This window comes from Calliphora vicina, chromosome 5 (genome assembly GCF_958450345.1).
Source record: "Calliphora vicina chromosome 5, idCalVici1.1, whole genome shotgun sequence".
Taxonomy (NCBI): Eukaryota; Metazoa; Arthropoda; class Insecta; order Diptera; family Calliphoridae; genus Calliphora; species Calliphora vicina.
Window position 1 is genome coordinate 75,245,667 of NC_088784.1, and position 18,738 is coordinate 75,264,404.

At 31.4% G+C, this 18,738-nt stretch overlaps 1 protein-coding gene across 3 annotated transcripts in view; it reads right to left on the reverse strand.

Annotated features, from left to right (window-relative positions):
- LOC135962028 (protein FAM13A) overlaps nt 1-18,738 on the reverse strand; it is a 132,898-nt gene that overhangs the window by 99,428 nt on the left and 14,732 nt on the right. For 2 of the 3 annotated variants that reach the window (XM_065513747.1, XM_065513745.1), the window contains exon 2: nt 42-217. The gene's annotated coding sequence lies outside the window, so the exon portion shown is untranslated. Of the gene's footprint in view, nt 1-41; nt 218-18,555; nt 18,590-18,738 lie in introns of all 3 variants that reach the window. The other variant, XM_065513746.1, reaches the window with a different exon arrangement.

Below are 18,738 nucleotides of genomic sequence, written 5' to 3' on the forward strand. Positions count from 1 at the left end.
ATATGGCTGTATTTTGTTTTAAATTCTTTATTATTTGTTACCTTTCGCATGAATTGTTTGTTATTTTTTCGTTATTTAGTTCGTTTTAATTTGCACTTTATATTTTTATTTTTTTTGTGTTTTTCCAATTTCGTTTATGAGTTTTGCTGTTTATGGTCGGCTTGTTTCGCTACACTTTTCGTTGATTGTGGTAATTACTCAAAAAATGGCTGTAAATCTGCAAAGATAAAAAAATTATATTAAAAAAAAATTAATTATGTATCAACAACAACATTTTAAGTAAAAAGTTTTCAAGTTTTCGTTATAAAATTTTATAATCAGCAATTTCAAAGCCTAATAAAAATTGCTTTTAAACATTTTTGTTTATCCGGGAAATATCATAAAATATTATTTATATAAGCAGTCAAAGGGCAGACTTTATATCAGTGGTCGGCATAAAAAGAACATGAACAAGTAAGAGAGCTATATTCGTCTGTGCCGAATCTTATATACCATTCACCAAATTATACTTCAAAATAAAAATTTTAAATATTTTTAGGTAAACAAAATTTATTTATTCTTCCATAGTTGTTTTATTAATTTTTGGAAAAAACTTTTTGGAAAAATTTTTTTTTTATTTTTTTTTAAATTTACAAAAAAAATTAGTTTTTTGAATTTTTCCAAATGACAAATTTAAAAAACGTTGAAAATTTGCTTGAGTTTTGTTAATAAATAAAGATTTTGTTACATGTTACATATTTATTGAGTTTCTAAAACTAAAATTTGTATCAAAATTTCAATAGGATTGCAAATATTAGGGCCAGTTTGATATTTATTCCAAACTAATTTTTTTTTTGTTTAGACAAGTTAATTTTTGGTCTTACAAACAAATATTCATGTCAATATCTTAATTAGATTCAAAAATATGCCACTTTTAAAACTCAGTATTTCAAAAATATTGAACATTTTCAGATTTTTTTTTTTTTTTTGATAAATTTTCTTAATATTTTATTCAACAACAAGTCAATGGTTCTGACTTTGTCACATTTTATAATAAAATATGAAAAAGTGAAATTTGTTTTGAAGGACTGAGTTTTAAAGGTGACATATTTTTGAATGTAATTAAGATATTGACAAGAAAATTTTTTTTGTAAGACCAAAACTTTAATAAATGTGGATCAAAATGGGCCTAATATTTGCAATCCTATTAAAATTTTGATAAAAATTTTAGTTTTAGAAACTCAATAAATATGTATCATGTAATATAATCTTTATTTATTAACAAAATTCAATGAAATATTCAACGTTTTTTAAATTTGTCATTCTAAGGAGTGAGATCGAAAAATTCTTAACACACGTTTTTCATTACATTTTTTAACCCAAGTATTATTTGAATTTTTTTTTGATCAAGTTACCTTTGAAAAACATGTCAGTTATTATGTGTAATGTCAATTATATTAATTTTTTTGTTAATCTGATTAAAATGAGTGACCAGAAAAAAGTGCGTACTGAAATTATTAAATATTTTCAACAAAACCCAACTTGGTCTTACAAAAAGTTGGCCAAGCATACAAAGGTCTGCCGTCAAACTGTTTCCAATGTTATTAAACAGTACCGGGAGAACTTGTCAGTTGATAGAAAACCTGGTTCAGGTAGAAGGAATGGTCCACATGATGTTTCTAAAGCCAAAAAAATAGAACGCATTTTCAAAAGAGCTCCCAACACATCCGGTAGGAAAGCAGCCCGGTTAGCTCAGTGCTCGGACTATTTGGTACGAAAAGTTAAAGCTAATGCAGGTTTAAAAACATACAAGGCTCAAAAAGTTCCTGACAGGAACGCTACTAAAAATTTAGAGGCCAAAAACAGAGCACGGAAATTGAAGTCAAGTTTTATAAAAAAATATTCTTGCTGCATAATGGATGACGAAACGTATGTTCTGGCAGATTTTTCGCAACTTCCAGGTCAAAAATTTTATGTTGCTGATGCTCGAGGGAATGTTGAAGAAAAGTTTAGGACCCAAAAGCAGACAAAATTTCCCAGAAAGTTCTTAGTATGGCAAGCAATATGCAGTTGCGGCAAAAGAAGCCACTCATTTGTTACAACGGGCTCTATAAATACCGAAATTTACATCAAGGAATGTTTACAAAAAAGGCTGCTTCCATTCATAAGACTTCATAATGTGTCCACTTATTTTTGGCCTGACTTGGCATCCTGTCACTATGGCAAACAAGCCCTTGAGTGGTACAAGAACAATAATGTGGTATTTGTACCAAGAGAGGCAAATCCTCCAAACTGCCCGGAGCTAAGGCCAGTGGAGAGATATTGGGCTCTTGTTAAAAGAGAATTGAAGAGTACAAAAAAGGTGTCCAAAAGTGTGGTAGATTTTAAACGGAGATGGACTACATGTTCGAGCAAAGTGACAGAAAGCACTATAAAAACGTTAATGGAAGGGTTTCCGAAAAAGGTTCAAAATTTCATCACTAGTGATTAAAACTATAAAAATAATTTTTTTTGTAAATTGTAATAATAATTTCAATCAAATAAAAAAAAAATTAAAGCTGTAAGTTTAGTGGTTTCTTTTTTATAAACATATATGTATGTTAAGAATTTTTCGATCTCACTCCTTAAACAACAAAGTGTAAAAAAACTTGTGAAAAGGTCAAAGGGAATCCTGCAATTCCTAAAAATTGGAACGAAAATCCCAAAAATGGTATTTTTTACAATTTTGCTTATAGGATCCACATTTCCTTCTGGGCTGGGAAAATGCTTTGAGGATAAGTAGGGAACATATCAAGGTTTCCAAAGCTGCTTTCCGTTTTCTGAACCCAGCTTTTGGATTTTAGAACATGTGGACCAAAGTTGAAATTTTGATAAAAAAAATAGGTCAAATTCCGAAGGGCGAAAGGACGACATGTTCGAAAAATAGAACATGTTTTTTAATCCAAAATGTTCTCCGTAAAGATACCTTACAGAGAAATTTAAAATTGTTATATGTTCTTAAGGAAAATTTTTTTTTTAATAAAAAAAAAGTTAAGTCACCTTTTCGCCCAAAAATTTTTTGAATTTTTAAATTGAAAATCGTTCTTTTTGGATTCATAATTGATATTGAATCTTTGCTCTGAAATCTTTTGTATATTATTTGTAATTTAGCTGCCTAACTAACAAAAAGAATTCGATTCCATTCGGTCCAAAAGTACGCCCTATATTTTTAAAAAAGTGGACCAAGATATGGCAAAATTTTAAATTTTGAAAGTTGGAAATTATAAAAGATAAATAGCATACACAGGCATGTTTTTTCAAGGCCTAGCCGAACGCTTATAAAATATAACAAGTAAGAAAGTATGGTCGATCAAGCCCGATCATATAATACCCTACACTAAGTAAAAGAGCAAAAACAATTTTCTTTTAAAATTTCAATAATTTATATTTTTGAGTGATTTTCGGAAGTGGGCCTTATATGGGGGCTATGACCAATTATGGACCGATCACCATGAAATTAGGTCGTGTGATTTATGTCTATATGAAAGTTTACTATGTTGAATTTTGTGAGTATACCAACATTTTTAAGAGATTTATGCACGTTGAAGTGATTTTCAGAAGCGGGTCTTATATGGGAGCTATGACTAATTATGGAGCGATCGTAACAAAATTTAGTGACATGAATTTTGTATATATAGAACTTATTTGGAGCGCAATTTGTGGAGATACATTTATAAATTAAACATTTATGACCGATAAAGTCCAATTTCGGAAGGACATTTGTATGGGGGCTAGGTGAAATAATTGACCGATTTCAGCCAGTTTCAATAGGCTTGGTCCTTGGACCGAAAAAATAATATGTACCAAATTTTATCGAAATGTCTTCAAAATTGCGACCTGTACTCTGCGCACAAGGTTTACATGGACAGCCAGCCAGCCAACCAGACGGACGGACATCGGTTAATCGAATCAGAAAGTGATTCTAAGTCGATCGGTATACTTTAAGGTGGGTGTTAGACTAATATTTTTGGGCGTTACAAACATCTGCACAAACACATAATACCCTCCCCACTATGGTAGTGTAGGGTATAAAAATCTTTGAAATCGGATATCAAACAAAAAAATGGCACGTGTTTAAAAATTTTATATGTCGAAGGTACCCTACTTTGAGCCCCTGGAGCATTTGTTGGTCCCATTTTAATAACTTAAACTCGAATTCTCCTTGGCTACGCCCACGTCAAATTTTATTCCGATCGGACTAGCCGTTTAGAAATGTCAGATTTATTTCCAAAAAAATTTCGATTCTGTCCCACTGTGCAGAATGGTAAATTTAAAACAATTTAGTACCTATGCCTTTCATATATTAAGATATGTTGTGTTATTAAAATAAAACAATTTTGACGCACTTCACAATTCATATTTTTGATATTTTGGTTTATAAATAGAACTAACACTTATCAAATGGAAATAATGGATTCTTATCTGTACAACGTTTGAGAAACAAGTATTTTAGCCGATATTACCAATCAATACTTTTTGTATTTTTGGATAAACAGAACGACACGCACCTTATGTTTTTAACCCTCTAAACCACAAACTTTAAAAAGCTAAAAAAAAATTGTCGAATAATTTTTTTTGAGTAATTATGACCCAGTAAACTCAGAACAGCCATCAGAAACTAATTTGCAAATTAAGTTTAGGAACCAGGTGTAAAAAGGTGAAGAGTGCCTCAGGGCATTGTTGCCGGGTTAGGTGTAAAAAACAATAATTATGATACGATTTTATTAAAAAACTAATGAAAAAATAATAAAAAACATTTCAAATAGATCGGAGGACTAAAAGTTACCAAAACTTTGATTAAAAAAAAAATTACATATAATTTCACGAGCAAAATTATGACTTCACTCACATAATAGCTGACAGAACAAAAACTAAAAGTCAGAATGCATTTCGATCTTCGAGGGAAATGTTAACAAATCTGTAATTAAAGTCACAGTTAAATTTAAAAAAAAAAACACACAAGTAAGAGAGCTATATTCGGCTATGCCGAATCTTATATACCCTTCACCAAATTGTACTTCAAAATACAAATTTTAAATAATTTTAGATAAACAAAATTTATTTTTTATTTCCAAAGTTGTTTTTTTATCATTGTTATTTTAATTTTTTTTTTAAATTTTAAAATTTTAAAAATTTTTTTTTGGTTTTCTTAATTTTTTTTTGGGTGAAAAAAAAATCGAGGTTGTACTGGTTTTTTCTTCATATCTTAGCCATTTGTGAACCGATTTGGCTGATTTTAAATAGGAAACTTCTCGAAAGCATGTCTGACAAAAATATTGAAGATTTGGACCGCGAAGATATCTGGGGTCTTCCAGAATATACATACCTTATAGGGTTGGAAAATTATATTGTGGAAATTACAAACGGAATGACAAACTTATATACAGTGGTTGACAAAACAATGGAAACTTTTCCAAATATTTCATTAGTGGCCTAAAATCTGAAATAATTTTTTAAAAAATTTTAACATTTTTGTAGTATTTTATTTGTATACTTTTATTAATTTAATTTAACAAAAAACAAAGAACATAATTAATTAAATTCTAAAAATGAGAAAACAAAATTAAAAGATTTCTTTATTACGGCATTGACAAAACAATGAAAACTTAGGTATTATTTTAACTTTGCAATAACTCAATATTTTGTTGGATATCCCTTATTTTTTATAACTGCTACACATCGACGATGCATTGAACCAATTAAAGAGTCAATGGTCTCCTTTGAAATATTTTGCCATTCTCTTATAACCGCCTACGATAAATCTTCCTTCCTGGTGTAATTTTGGGTCCTTATTTTACGATCTACAATTTCCCATAGATTTTCTATGGGATTGAGATCTGGCGATTGGGCAGGCCACTTCAAAACGTTGGATTGTAACCACTCGGTTACAACCCTGGAGGTGTGTTTCGGGTCGTTGTCGTGTTGGAATCTCCAAACTAGGGGCATATTTTCCTCAGCGTATGGATACATAACATCGTTTAATATGGTGCTATATCCTATACCTGTCATGGTATCTTTTATAATATGAATTGGGCCCATACCTTGCCCTGAAAAACATCCCCATACCATAATATTGCCACCGCCAAACTTTACAGTCTTATTTTTGTACTTTGGATCTAATCTTTTTTCCTTTGGTCGTCTTACAAATGTTCTCCCATCACTGCCTCTTAAATTGTATTTGGATTCGTTGGGAAAGAGGACAGTATTCCATTTCTGTATCGACCAGTTTAAATGATCCCTGGCTATATATATATATAATTGTAGACGAGCAGAACGGTTCCTTTTAGAAATGAGTGGTTTTTTCACAGGACGATAACAACCAAGACCAGCCTCATTTGCCCTGCGACTAACTGTTCGGGTACTTATTTCTAATTTTAGGCTATTAACAACCTCTCGAGGAGTTATTTTTGGGAATTTCTTAAACTCTCTCGCTATTAAATTATCTTGTCTAGGAGTAGTCTTACGAGGTCTTCCACCTAAATGTAGAGGTTTTACAGAACCGGTCTCACGAAATTTCTTTATAATTTTTGAAACTGCTGATTTATTTATTGAATATTTGTCACAGATACTTTTTTGTTTTAAACCAGCATTAAAATCATGAATTATTTTATTTTTTAAGTCTTCACAAATCTTAACTTTAGCCATTTTCGTTAACTTTGAAAAAAAGCAATTATGCGAAAAACTTAGAAAAAGAAATTGTGAAAAATTACCAGAATTTAAAAATAAAATAAAATAACTGTAAACAGGATGCTTTTTACATCGTTCTTTTAAATATTATTTTCGTTTTACACTTCTTTCCTGCAGAAGTTTAAAAGTTTCCATTGTTTTGTCAGTAGCGAAATAGTGAATATTTTTAATTTTGTTCCCTTTCTTCAGAATATAATTAATTATGTTGTTTGTTTTTCAGTTAATTTATATAAATAAAACTATACATGTAAAATACTAAAATAAAAAAAAAATTTATTTTAAAAAAATATTTTGAATTTTGAGCTACATATGGAATAGTTGGAAAAGTTTCCATTGTTTTGTCAACCACTGTATACCCTTCTCACGAAGGTGAAGGGTATAAAAATTATAATTACTTTTTGAGATAATTGGTATTTTGTAATGCATGCCTTGAGGCGCTCTTGCGGGTTAGTCTTATTGTATGAAGCAGGGCTGTGCAATTAATGTATAACTCTAAAGTAATGTATGTACATCCAACTTCTTTTCAGAGTTTTATATATAAAATAGATTAAATTCGTAATTTTACTGGTGTCAGTATAAAAATCATTCTAAATTATTTTTGATTTAACAATTACCTATCAAACAATTGTAAATCAATCATGTAAAAGCAAATAGGAAGCTAAAGTCAGTAAAAATAACTTAATTAAAATCTCCATATGTATAAATAAATATTTTTAATTTAAAAAAACGTATCAATTACTTTCATTCATTGCTGTGTCAGTATTTTAATCAACATTCTTTAACAATGTTTATCGACATCATTAATTTAAATGCAAATCATCACCATCGTTTTTTTTTATTATTTTCATATCGTTCTAAAAAGTGGGGGGAATTACCATTTACATATTGTATGTGGGTGTGTTGAAATGGAATTTTTTTTTTATCGAGCAATTGTAAGATGACCTCGCATATTGTGTTCATAAGGGGAATATTAAATAAAGTGTTAATAAAGTGAGATAAGGTGTTGTTGTGTAGTTTACATCTTTTGATGACAATTTGAGTTGGGGAAATTTAGTACTTGCTGACATTAGATTTATCAGAAATTTCAAAACAGTGTTTGATAACATTCTCAGCAGATTGATTAAAACAAGATACAGGTAAGCCTCCATTTGCGCGGTACTTTATTTACGCGAATTCGATATAACGCGAACTCAAATTAGCAACGACAATATAACTATTAGTTAAGGCATAACCAGACTTCGTGTTAATGGGGGTTAAAGTATATATTGTTACGTTTTAACCTTTTCAAAACGCTGGTTTATTTCCTTTAAATAAACCGGATACTTTTGATTGCAAATAAAAGCCGTTTAGTAGTCTGAAAATGGTAACAACTCTTTATTTATTCAAATGTACAACAACAACAGAATTAAATAGTCACTCAATGTTTTTATACACGTTTGTAAATTCGCAGAAATACAGACACAATTTATAATGTACACGAATTTACTTGAAAAATACAACACACTTTAAGGCACTTAGTTGATGTTTATTCGAAAAGCGTCTCTGATAAACTCACTCACGACTGCAACCTCTACCACTATTTATAACACTGCCATCTGCACTCTAGATTGTTCTTTAACTGTCAAAATTCGAATATACTAGATCTTACTAATACATACGCCATCTGTGGTGTACTTTCTACAATGTTCTTTAACTGAATATTCAAATTCGAATACAGCGTTGCCAACTTACGATCAAATCAACTGAAAGCTTTTATTTAATAATGCCCACAGATATGTTACAGTTTGCTATTACAGCACTATTATTTGAAAGCATTATGCTACTTTTAAATCAGCCCTTAAAATCGTTATATTTGAATTCAAGTACAATTTCGTAACAATATGTATCGTCGCCTTAAATGCAAACGAACGTAACTACATTTTTATTGTTTTTACAGGATACGTTATAAAATCAATAATAATAGAGTATTCTTGGCAATTGTTGTTCAATCAATCAAAAACTCGATTTTAAATTTTTGTGTAGTTACGTCCGCTTTCATTTAAGGTGACGATATGTATGTATGTATGTACATTTGTGTTTTCTATTTAACGCGATTTTTAGGTCCCAATTTTTTTTTTTTATTATGTGACTGATGTATTGTTTTACCCGAAATAAAAAATGATTATCCCCACAAAAGCATTTCGTTCTAAATTAGAACTTCGTTTTACGCGAATTTGATTTACACGCTATTTTTTGGGCCCAACAAACCGCGTAAATTGAGGCCTACGTGTAATTTGTATGTTATTTAAATTTCACATTAAATTCCCTATTTTAATTAACATTTTAGGAAATTAATAATCAGAAGGATTTTTAAACGACCAAAAAAAATACCCGTATCTCCCAGTTTTGGCCAAAGTCATGCACTTTTTTATGGGTCCCCAAAGATTTGGGGCCTCGGTGTCATTTTTACAAAAAAGTGATCATTTTCTCAGGCTCATATCTTGCAAACAGTTTGGAATTTTGATTTACTCTCTGAGGCAAAGTTGTAGCCCTTGTCATAGGGATCAAATATTGTGAACATATAAAATCAAAAAAACTTCATCTTCAAGATCGAAATCGCAAAAAACTTTTAAAAATTCCATTTGTTTCCCCTTTTTTCCCCTGTTCGGGTCCATAGGTAGCAAACCATTCTAAATTCAAGGAAACAATGATTTACAAAAATGTTCCTAAGACCTCAATAAACAACTTTCTAGAACATATGAACTTCCTAGGAATGATTCTTAACATCGTTTAGTAAGAAAAAACTAAAGGAATTAAGTGTTTTGGGCCATAAACCATTAAATTATTATAAACTAAAGCATACTTTTAGGCAGCTTTAAAAAAAATTAATTACTTCGAATTTTTAAAGTTTTTTTGCGATTTTGATCTTGAAGATGAAGTTTTTTTGATTTAATATGTTAAAAATTTTTGTTCTTTATGACAAGGGCTACAACTTTGCCTCAGAGAGTAAATCAAAATTCCGTACTGTTTGCAAGATATGAGCCTGAGAAAATGTGAAATTTTTGTTCAATGTCCAAATTCTATTAGAATTTCAAATGGTAATTTAACAGAGTTAAGCTTTAGTTTTTATGTTGTCGTCATCTATATATATGTAGCTTTTTAATGTGTAAAAAATTAGCTGCCACTTTTTGCCTCAACGATTTTTATTTCATTTGGAGTTTAACATGTCCATTACAAGGAAGGAGCTGTATTTTTATATTTAAGGTTGGCGTGGCATTTCGCCCACTTCAAATTTTTGGTATCCTTTAATTCCTTCCACACATACAGGAAGAGGGTGTGAAAATTTCAGCAAAATCGGTCCAGCCATTTCGCCGTTTATAGGCTTCAAACAAACCCACGAAGAAAAAATGTACATACAAAAACAAACATTCATGCCCAAAAAATTTTTTTTAAATTTTTTTTTCAGATTGTTTATACTGATGAAATATATAAACGTACAATGTTTTATGTCGATACGGCTTTTCAAAAGACTTTTTTCCGGCTAGATTGAGCATTTGGACCACTGTGCGAGCCCCCAAATCTTAGGGGGCCTATAAAGAAAAAAGTGCATGACTTTGGGCAAAACTGGGAGACACGGGTATTTTTTTTTTTTTTGGTCTTTTATCACGTATTGGAGTCCGTATATGGTTATATTTCCATGACTTAAAAAATTACAAATTCTGCTCAATCATGTTTGAACCTGCCATTATTAAACCTTTGTTTTTTTCTTGAAACTAATTTAATGATAATATTTAGCAAGTCTCCAACTTACATTGCACGTTTTCCTGACTAACGCTGAATATTTTCATTCATCACTTATTTAATTATAAATATGTACAATAATTTCCATTCTTATCGAAATGAGTTGGTGTTTTTTTTTTTATTCTTCTCGCTATTTTCTAGAAAAACGACATTTATGCAATTAAATATTATTAATATTTGTTTCTGTGTGTTTATTTTTCATTTCACTCGTACACTTTAATGAACTTTGAACAGTTGAGCTTGATTGAACAAACAAGGGAGACGTGGTGTTCCTTGTTCTTCCTCTGTGCAATCATATCAGATGACAATTTGTGGAAATCTATTAATTGTGATATTTATTTGTATAAACGGTCTTATACAATTGTTTACGTTTATGTATAAAGTACATGAAATACATAGTTGCACTGTACTCTATGGAGAAGAGGTAGTGTTGGTTTTATTAGGACTTGCCAGCAGTTCAATAAGTTGTCAATGTATCCCATATACCGTAATTATCACTAATGTCTGATCATTTGGCTGATTTCAATTTATATATTTTGGGTCATTGGATACGAGTTCTTTGTAGTACAGAGAGAAGTCAATTGGTTACATTATACATCCCAGGTAATCGAGCATGAAGGCAATTTTCACTTAAGTGTATTGACATGAACGTGTTAAAACAACTAGTCACTATTTGCCATCCTAAATGATAGATAGGTACAGTAACTAGTTCGGGACAGTCGCTTAAAACTGCTTCCAATTGTTTAGAATCAATATTGAAAGTATATTTTGGACATTTCAAATCCGGAAAATTTTACTCCAGCGTTAGTATGAAATGGTTGAATGAGAAGAACTGAGATTTCTGTTTTGAAATTGCTGCTTGAGTAGCTTCCAATGATTTTGCAAGCTCTTGTTGGGTTTTACAACAATCTTCATGGAGTAATGCCATCAATTCTTGGTCTTCAAACATTTTTGGCTGGCCCGGGCGATTTTTGCCTTGCGTGTTAAAATCACCACTTCTGAACAGAACCGTAAGGTGTGTAGGGCACTAAAATATCCCTGTTGGCCAACTCATATGAATATCCGGCAAGTTTTATTTAATTTCGTTTTTTTTTATTTTAATAAATTGCTATCAATTGACATTAATTAACAAGAATTTATTTCTCTTTATTTGTGTAAGTCTGTATGACAATGCAATTGTAAGTCTCTCTATCGCTGACCATGCGTCCGCCTGTCAGGCGTTGAGTTTCTCAATTCCACCAACCAGCGCAGCAGTCTGCTTTTTTTTTTGTTGTAATTGCAATTTGATCCTTTATTTATTTCTTGATTTTTTTTTATATTTACAAAACTGTTTATTTGTTCGTCATTATTGCACTTGCAATTGCCGGTATTATTGCAGTTACATTTATTGATTTTTCTTCCATGACTTTGATTGTATTTTAGATCGATTTACACAACATTTTTCAACACATTTGTCGTTGACTTGTAGGGGAATTCTTTGGTATTTATATTATTTATTTGTTAAGAATGTCGTCTAGTCATTGGCCAATGAATAAGTGTCGTAAGAAGGAAGGACGTTGGTATGTTTGTTTTACTTGGAACATTCTGGAATCACGCAATTTATTGTACAATTGCCAATGAAAAGAATGCAGAATTATGCAATCTTTCAATTGTAATGGAAACATTTAAAACAGATTAAACCAATGTAAAGTGATTTAAAAGGGTAAATAAGGGACGTCTGAGAAGTTGCATATAGCTATTCCTGTCTATTGTAAAGTTATCAATATAACTGAAAAATTATTCAAAGAGTGGGCTACAATACAATGGAAACTTTTTATGAGGGCGTGTCAAAAAGTCCGTGACGTTTTGAAATTCTAGCCTCTTAACTGAATGCTCATGCATCTGTCAGTTGACTACTGTCAAAATTTTAACAAGCTGCGTCATTTAGTTTGAGTTTGACAGCCACTGATTGCAGACTACCTCGTGACTTGAGGAGATATTGGAAAAAAGTGAATTTCGTATGCCCATTAAGCATTATTTTTTACAAAAAAAACTATCACACAAACCAAGGCTATGGTTGATAAACAATATGGGAACTCTGCACCATAAATTTCAATGGTAAAAATGTGGTTTACTGAATTTCGTTGTGACCGTACCAACGGAAGATTCCGAACATTCTGGAGGCTCAGTAGAGGTCTCAACACACGAAACAATTGAAAAAAATCACAATATGGTGTTGGCCGATCGGAAATAGAAAGAGAAATTATGTAAGCCATAGGCATCTCACATGGATCAGTGGTTTTAATTTTGAATGATAACTTGGGTATGAGAAAACTTTACGCATAAAGGGAGCCGCATTTGCTCACAATCGATTCCTTTCGAGCAATTGTGTGATAACTTCCCAGGAGTGTTTGGCGTTGTTCAACCACAATATGGACGAGTTTTTGCGCCGTTTCGTAACCGTGGACGAAACTTGGATCCACCACAATTAGAGATGCTAAACGGGGAATCCCGTTCCCGAAAATCCCGGGGTTTTACCAAATCCCTGGTTTTCAAAAACCAGTCCCGATTAGCATTTCTAACCACAATACACCAAAGACCAAACTGCAGTCAAAACAGTAGATTTCTCGGGTTGCATCAGCCAATAAAATCATGGCGAAGATATTTAGGGATGCACGCGGTACAATTCACATTGACTACCTTCGAAAGGGTAAAACAATCAATGGCGAATATTAGAGAGATCGTTCCGATTCGATCGAAACAAGTACAAGTACGGTCTAAGTACTTAGTACTAAGAAAAAACTTTAACACACGTTTCTCATTAAAACTTTTTACCCAAGTATTATTTAATTTTTATACTCATCCCTTCGTGAGAAGGGTATATATAAGTTTGTCATTCCATTTGTAATTTCCACAATATAATTTTCCGACCCTATAAAGTATTTATATTCTGGATCCTTATAGATAGCGGAGTCGATTAAGCCATGTCCGTCGGTCTGTCCGTCTGTCTGTTGAAATCAATTTTCCGAAGCCTCCAAATAACTTACATACACGATTCATACATACATCAATATCTCCGGAATTCTTCCGGCTCGGTTGCTATTTAAAATCGAGAAAATCGGTCCACAAATGGCTGAGATATAAGGAAAAAAGCAGAACAATCTCGATTTTTGACCTATTTTTGACCTATGTATATCTGGATTACTAAGTCATTAATATAGACAGTATGGATATCAAATGATATATATTTTAAAGACCCTTGCAACGACGTATGTAAGACCATAGTAAGTTGGACCTACAATGGGTCAAAATCGGAAAAAATATTTTATAACCAGAAGTTTTTTTCGCTAAATATTAAAAAAAAAAATTTAAAAAACAAAAAAAATAAAAGAAACAATTTAAAATTTTTTTTTTACAAAAATTTAAAAAAACAACTTTGGAAAAAAAATAAATTTTATTTACCTAAAAAATTTAAAATTTTTATTTTGAAGTATAATTTGGTGAAGGGTATATTAGATTCGTCACAGCCGAATATAGCACTCTTACTTGTTTTTGATCAAGTAACCTTTGTAAACCATGTCAGTTATTATGTTTAATGTCAATTATGTTCATTTGTTGTTAATCTGATTAAAATGAGTGACGAGAAACAAGTGTGTACTAAAATTATTAAATATTTTCAATAAAACCCAACTTGGTCCTATAAAAAGTTGGTCAAACTATCAAAGGCCTGCCGTCAAACTGATTCCAAATGTCATTAAACAGTATCGGAAGATCTTGTCCGTTGATAGAAAACCTGGTTCAGGTAGAAGGAATGGTCCACATGATGTTACTAGAGCCAATAAATAGAAAGCATTTTCAAAAGAGCTCCCAACACATCCGATAGGAAAGAAGTCCGGTTAGCTCAGTACTCGAACTATTCGGTACGAAAACTTAAAGCCAATGCAGGTTTAAAAACATACAAGGCTCATTAAGTTCCTGGCAGGAACTCTGCTAAAAATTTAGAGGCCAAAGACAGAGCACGGAAATTGAAGTTAAATTTTATACAAAAAATATACCTGCTGCATAATGGATGACGAATCGTATGTTCTGAGAATTTTTTCGCAGCTTCCGGTTCAATATATTGTTACGTTTTAACCTTTTCAAAACGCTGGTTTATTTCCTTTAAATAAACCGTTTACTTTTGATTGCAAATAAAAGCCGTTTAGTAGTTTGAAAATTGTAACAACTCTTTATTTCTTTAAAATGTACAACAACAGAATTAAATAGCCACTAAATGTTTTTTATACACGTTTATAAATTCTCAGAAATACAGACACAATTTATAATGTACACGAATTTACTTGAAAAACAGAACACACTTTAAGGCACTTAGTTGATGTTTATTCGAAAAGCGTCTCTGATAAAACTCACTCACGACTGCAACCTCTGCCACTATTTATAACACTGCATTACCATCTAGAAAGCTCTTTAAAGGTCAAAGTTCGAATATTCTAGATCATACGCCATCTGTAGTGTACTTTCTACAATGTTCTTTAACTGAATATTCGAATTCAAACAGCGTTGCCAACTTACGATCAATGGTCAACTGAAAGCTTTTATTTAATAATGCCCATAGATATGTTACGGTTTGCTATTACAGCAATGTTATTTGAAAGCATTATGCTACTTTTAAATCAGCCCTTAAAATCGTTATATTTGAATTCAAGTACAATTTCGTAACAATATTTATGTGGCTGATGCTCGAGGGATATTGTAGAAAAGTTTAGGACCCAAAAGCAGAAAACTTTCCCAAAAAGTTCTTGGTATGGCAAGCAACATTTGTTACAAAGGGCTCTATAAATACCGAAATTTACATCAAGGAATGTTTACAAAAGAGGATGCTTCCATTCATAAGACTTATTAATGTGTCCACTTCTTAGTGTCCACTTATTTTTGGCCTGATGTGGCATCCTGTCACTATGGTAAGCAAGGTCTTGAGTGGTACAAGAACAATAATGTGTGATTTATACCAAGAGAGGCAAGATAGAGAGGAGAGATATTGGTATCTTGTTAAAATAGAATTGAAGAGCACAAAAAAGGTGTCCAAAAGCGGAGTATGAAAACAAACAAAACATTTCGCAAACGTTTGCAAAATGTACAAAACAAATCAAAATTTTTATATTGTATTGCACATGAGCAAAAACAAAACAAAAACTTTTCAAGTAACAAAGAGAGAAAACGAAACGATTAGCTTTTCACTCATCTACATTATTTAATTTACCGTTACAATCGTACATTTGAGTACAAAACAGATAGAGAAATGTATTTTTTATTCGTTTTGTTTTTTTTTTTTGTACTGTGTTCTCTATTATAATGAGTAAATCAATTACCAAACGTTTGTTAAACGTTTTTTTTATCAAAATGTTTCAATATTGTTCTTACTCTTTTGTTTTCTAGCTGAGTACGTTTATATTAATGTACAGTTTGCGCTCATGAGCAAAAACAATACAAAACAAAATGGGACAATCATTCTCATTGTTTATGTTTGGTTTTTGTTTTACTCACTGCAAAGAACAAAACAAAACGATAGCAAACGTTTCGATTTGTTTATTTCCGTACTCTGTCCAAAAGTGTGGTAGATTTTAAACGGAGATGGACTACCTGTTCGAAAAAAGTGACAGAAAGGGCAATAAAAACCTCAATGGAAGGGTTTCCGGAATAGTTGAGGCAAAACTTCCCAACCACTTCATTCTAAATAGTTATTTTACAGGTATATTTCAATGGCCTAGCGTTGTCATGATGTAATATTACGGTTTCATGTCAGGCCGCATATACTGAGAGTTTTTCGGCCAATGCTGGCTTCAAATGAATCAGTTGTGTTCGGTACAGTACATCACGGGGAACGATGGTCTGCTCAGATTTCAGCAGCTCACAATAGATAGGACCCTTTTGCTCCCACCAAATACAGAGCATTATCTTAGCGCCATGGATATTTGGCGTTAATGTCGATTCTGCAGGTTGACCGAACTTCACATAACGCTTCGTGTTATCGTAATGCATCCATTTTTCATCGCAAGTAATAATTCAGTGCGAAAATGATTGTCCTTTATAGCGTTCAAGCATTATTTCGGTCATGCAAAATCGTCTTTCAAGGTATTTGGTCTTCAATTCGTATGGTACCAAATTTCCCTGATTCTGGATGAATCAGGCTGCTCGCAAACGTCTTGAAATTGCTGCTTGCGTAGCTCCCAATGATTTTTCAAGCTCTTGTGGAGTTTTACAACAATCTTCATGGAGTAATGCCTCCAATTTTTGTTCTTCAAACATTTTTGGCTGTCTTGGGAGATTTTTGTCTTCCTTATCAAAATCACCACTTCGGAACCACAAAAACCATCTCTCGTACTTTGAAACCGATGGAACACATTCTCCATAAGCTTTGCGTCACTTTTTTTTTTTCAAATTAAATAAGTACAGCAAAACTTCCCGCATATGATGCTTTGTTGGTACAATATTTACGGTTTTAGTACCTTTGAAATGTGTAAAATAAATGCCATCCTAATGTCTTATCTAGCAATGCACTTCATGCATTATCTGTCAATTATATTTTGTTAATTGTTTTTGTTAAACATGTCGACAGTGTTAATTTTTGCTGATAAATACAATATTATTTATTCTCCATTCCTGACTAGATATATCTGAGTTTTATAACCTTAAACTCAGAAATGTTTAAAAAAATTCGCCTAATTTTTCCTTTCAATATCTGCCATTATTACTTATCTGTAATTAATTTCCCTAGAAAAACATGATTACATTTTATCAGTTGAATTTATGAGCAATATTGTTTGTTTTCCTAGGAAACATTGTAAGTTCCCTTGAACATTTTATGTACACAACACAATATGTAATACGTGTGTAGTTAAGTAAACCTTGAATGAAATTTCTAAGTGAACTGATGTAACTAAAGTTCAAGAATTCAGCAGCCACCACCTACACTATCGTGTTACCCTTTAACCTCAACAGGTTAGTTAGAACAGCAGTTACAATTTCGTCGCATTTGTCCACATAGAAATTTAATTAGAAAAGTTTATTTGTTTTCTGTTTTTCTTTTTTTTAATACATTTAACAACTCTTTGTGAATTTATTAAGAAACTAAACACAATCTTACAAGGACACACAATTTCTTTGATAATTTTCAAGGGTCTAATTAGGAAATTAATTAACAATTATATTTAACAGAAACTATGTTTATTATATCGTTTAAGGGTTGCAATAAGAGGGCACAATTCCAAAAATTAGTTTTTCATTTAACTATTATTCGAATAATTTAATAAAATATAATTAATATCAAAACAATCTATATATATAAAAATTAAATGGTCCATGTATGTAATGGCATCACGTGAGAACGGCTGGACCGATTTGGCTGATTTTTTTTAATTCGATTCGAAATTTTCAGGAGATTATTAAGAAGAAATGATAAAGAAGAAAAATTCAAAAATTCCGGGTAAAACTTGGAAAAAATTGAGTCCAGTCCACTGTAATAAAAAAGCTCCCTAAAGTATGCAGTACAAATTTAGATATTTTATTTGCTAATAAATAAGAACGTGCAGTTGTATGTGGGAGAAACTTGAAGAACTAACATTAGTAAATGCTACCGGGCGAAGCCGGGGCGGTCAACTAGTTTTCAATAACACTGTAAACAAAATTAAGACTTTCTGATTGGAACAGAATAGCGTACCTATAATTCTGAATGGTCATGTTGAGTAGATCATTTTTGTAGAATAAGCTGATAGTCCAGCTGGTCTTTAAAAAAAACTCAGACCAGCTGGACTATAAGTTTATTCTACAAAAATGATTTACTCAAAATGTGGCTTTATTGGGCAGTGTAATTTGTTTGTTAACAATTTTTACATTTTTCTAAAATTATCTGCTATTTCGAAAGAAAAGAAACAGACATTGCTTCATAAAATATTCCTGAAATCTATCGATATTCTTCACACCTTTCCAAATTGGTCGATTTTAATCACATACTGATTGACTTAATTGATTATTTATTACAATAAGATTTATATTATATCGAATTGTGATTCTTTTCATAAAATGTTTGTTTACCTGTTTTCAATTTAGGTGATATTATTAGGAGAAACTGCAAAGATAAAAAAAAAATATTGAAAGTCTCCATTTATGATCATAAAATTGTGTAACAAATATATATTTTTAAAATTGTTTAAGTGCTAAAGAATGAGAATAGTAGTAGTGTGAGTCAATTAGTCCATGACTTTTTGAATTTCTCTC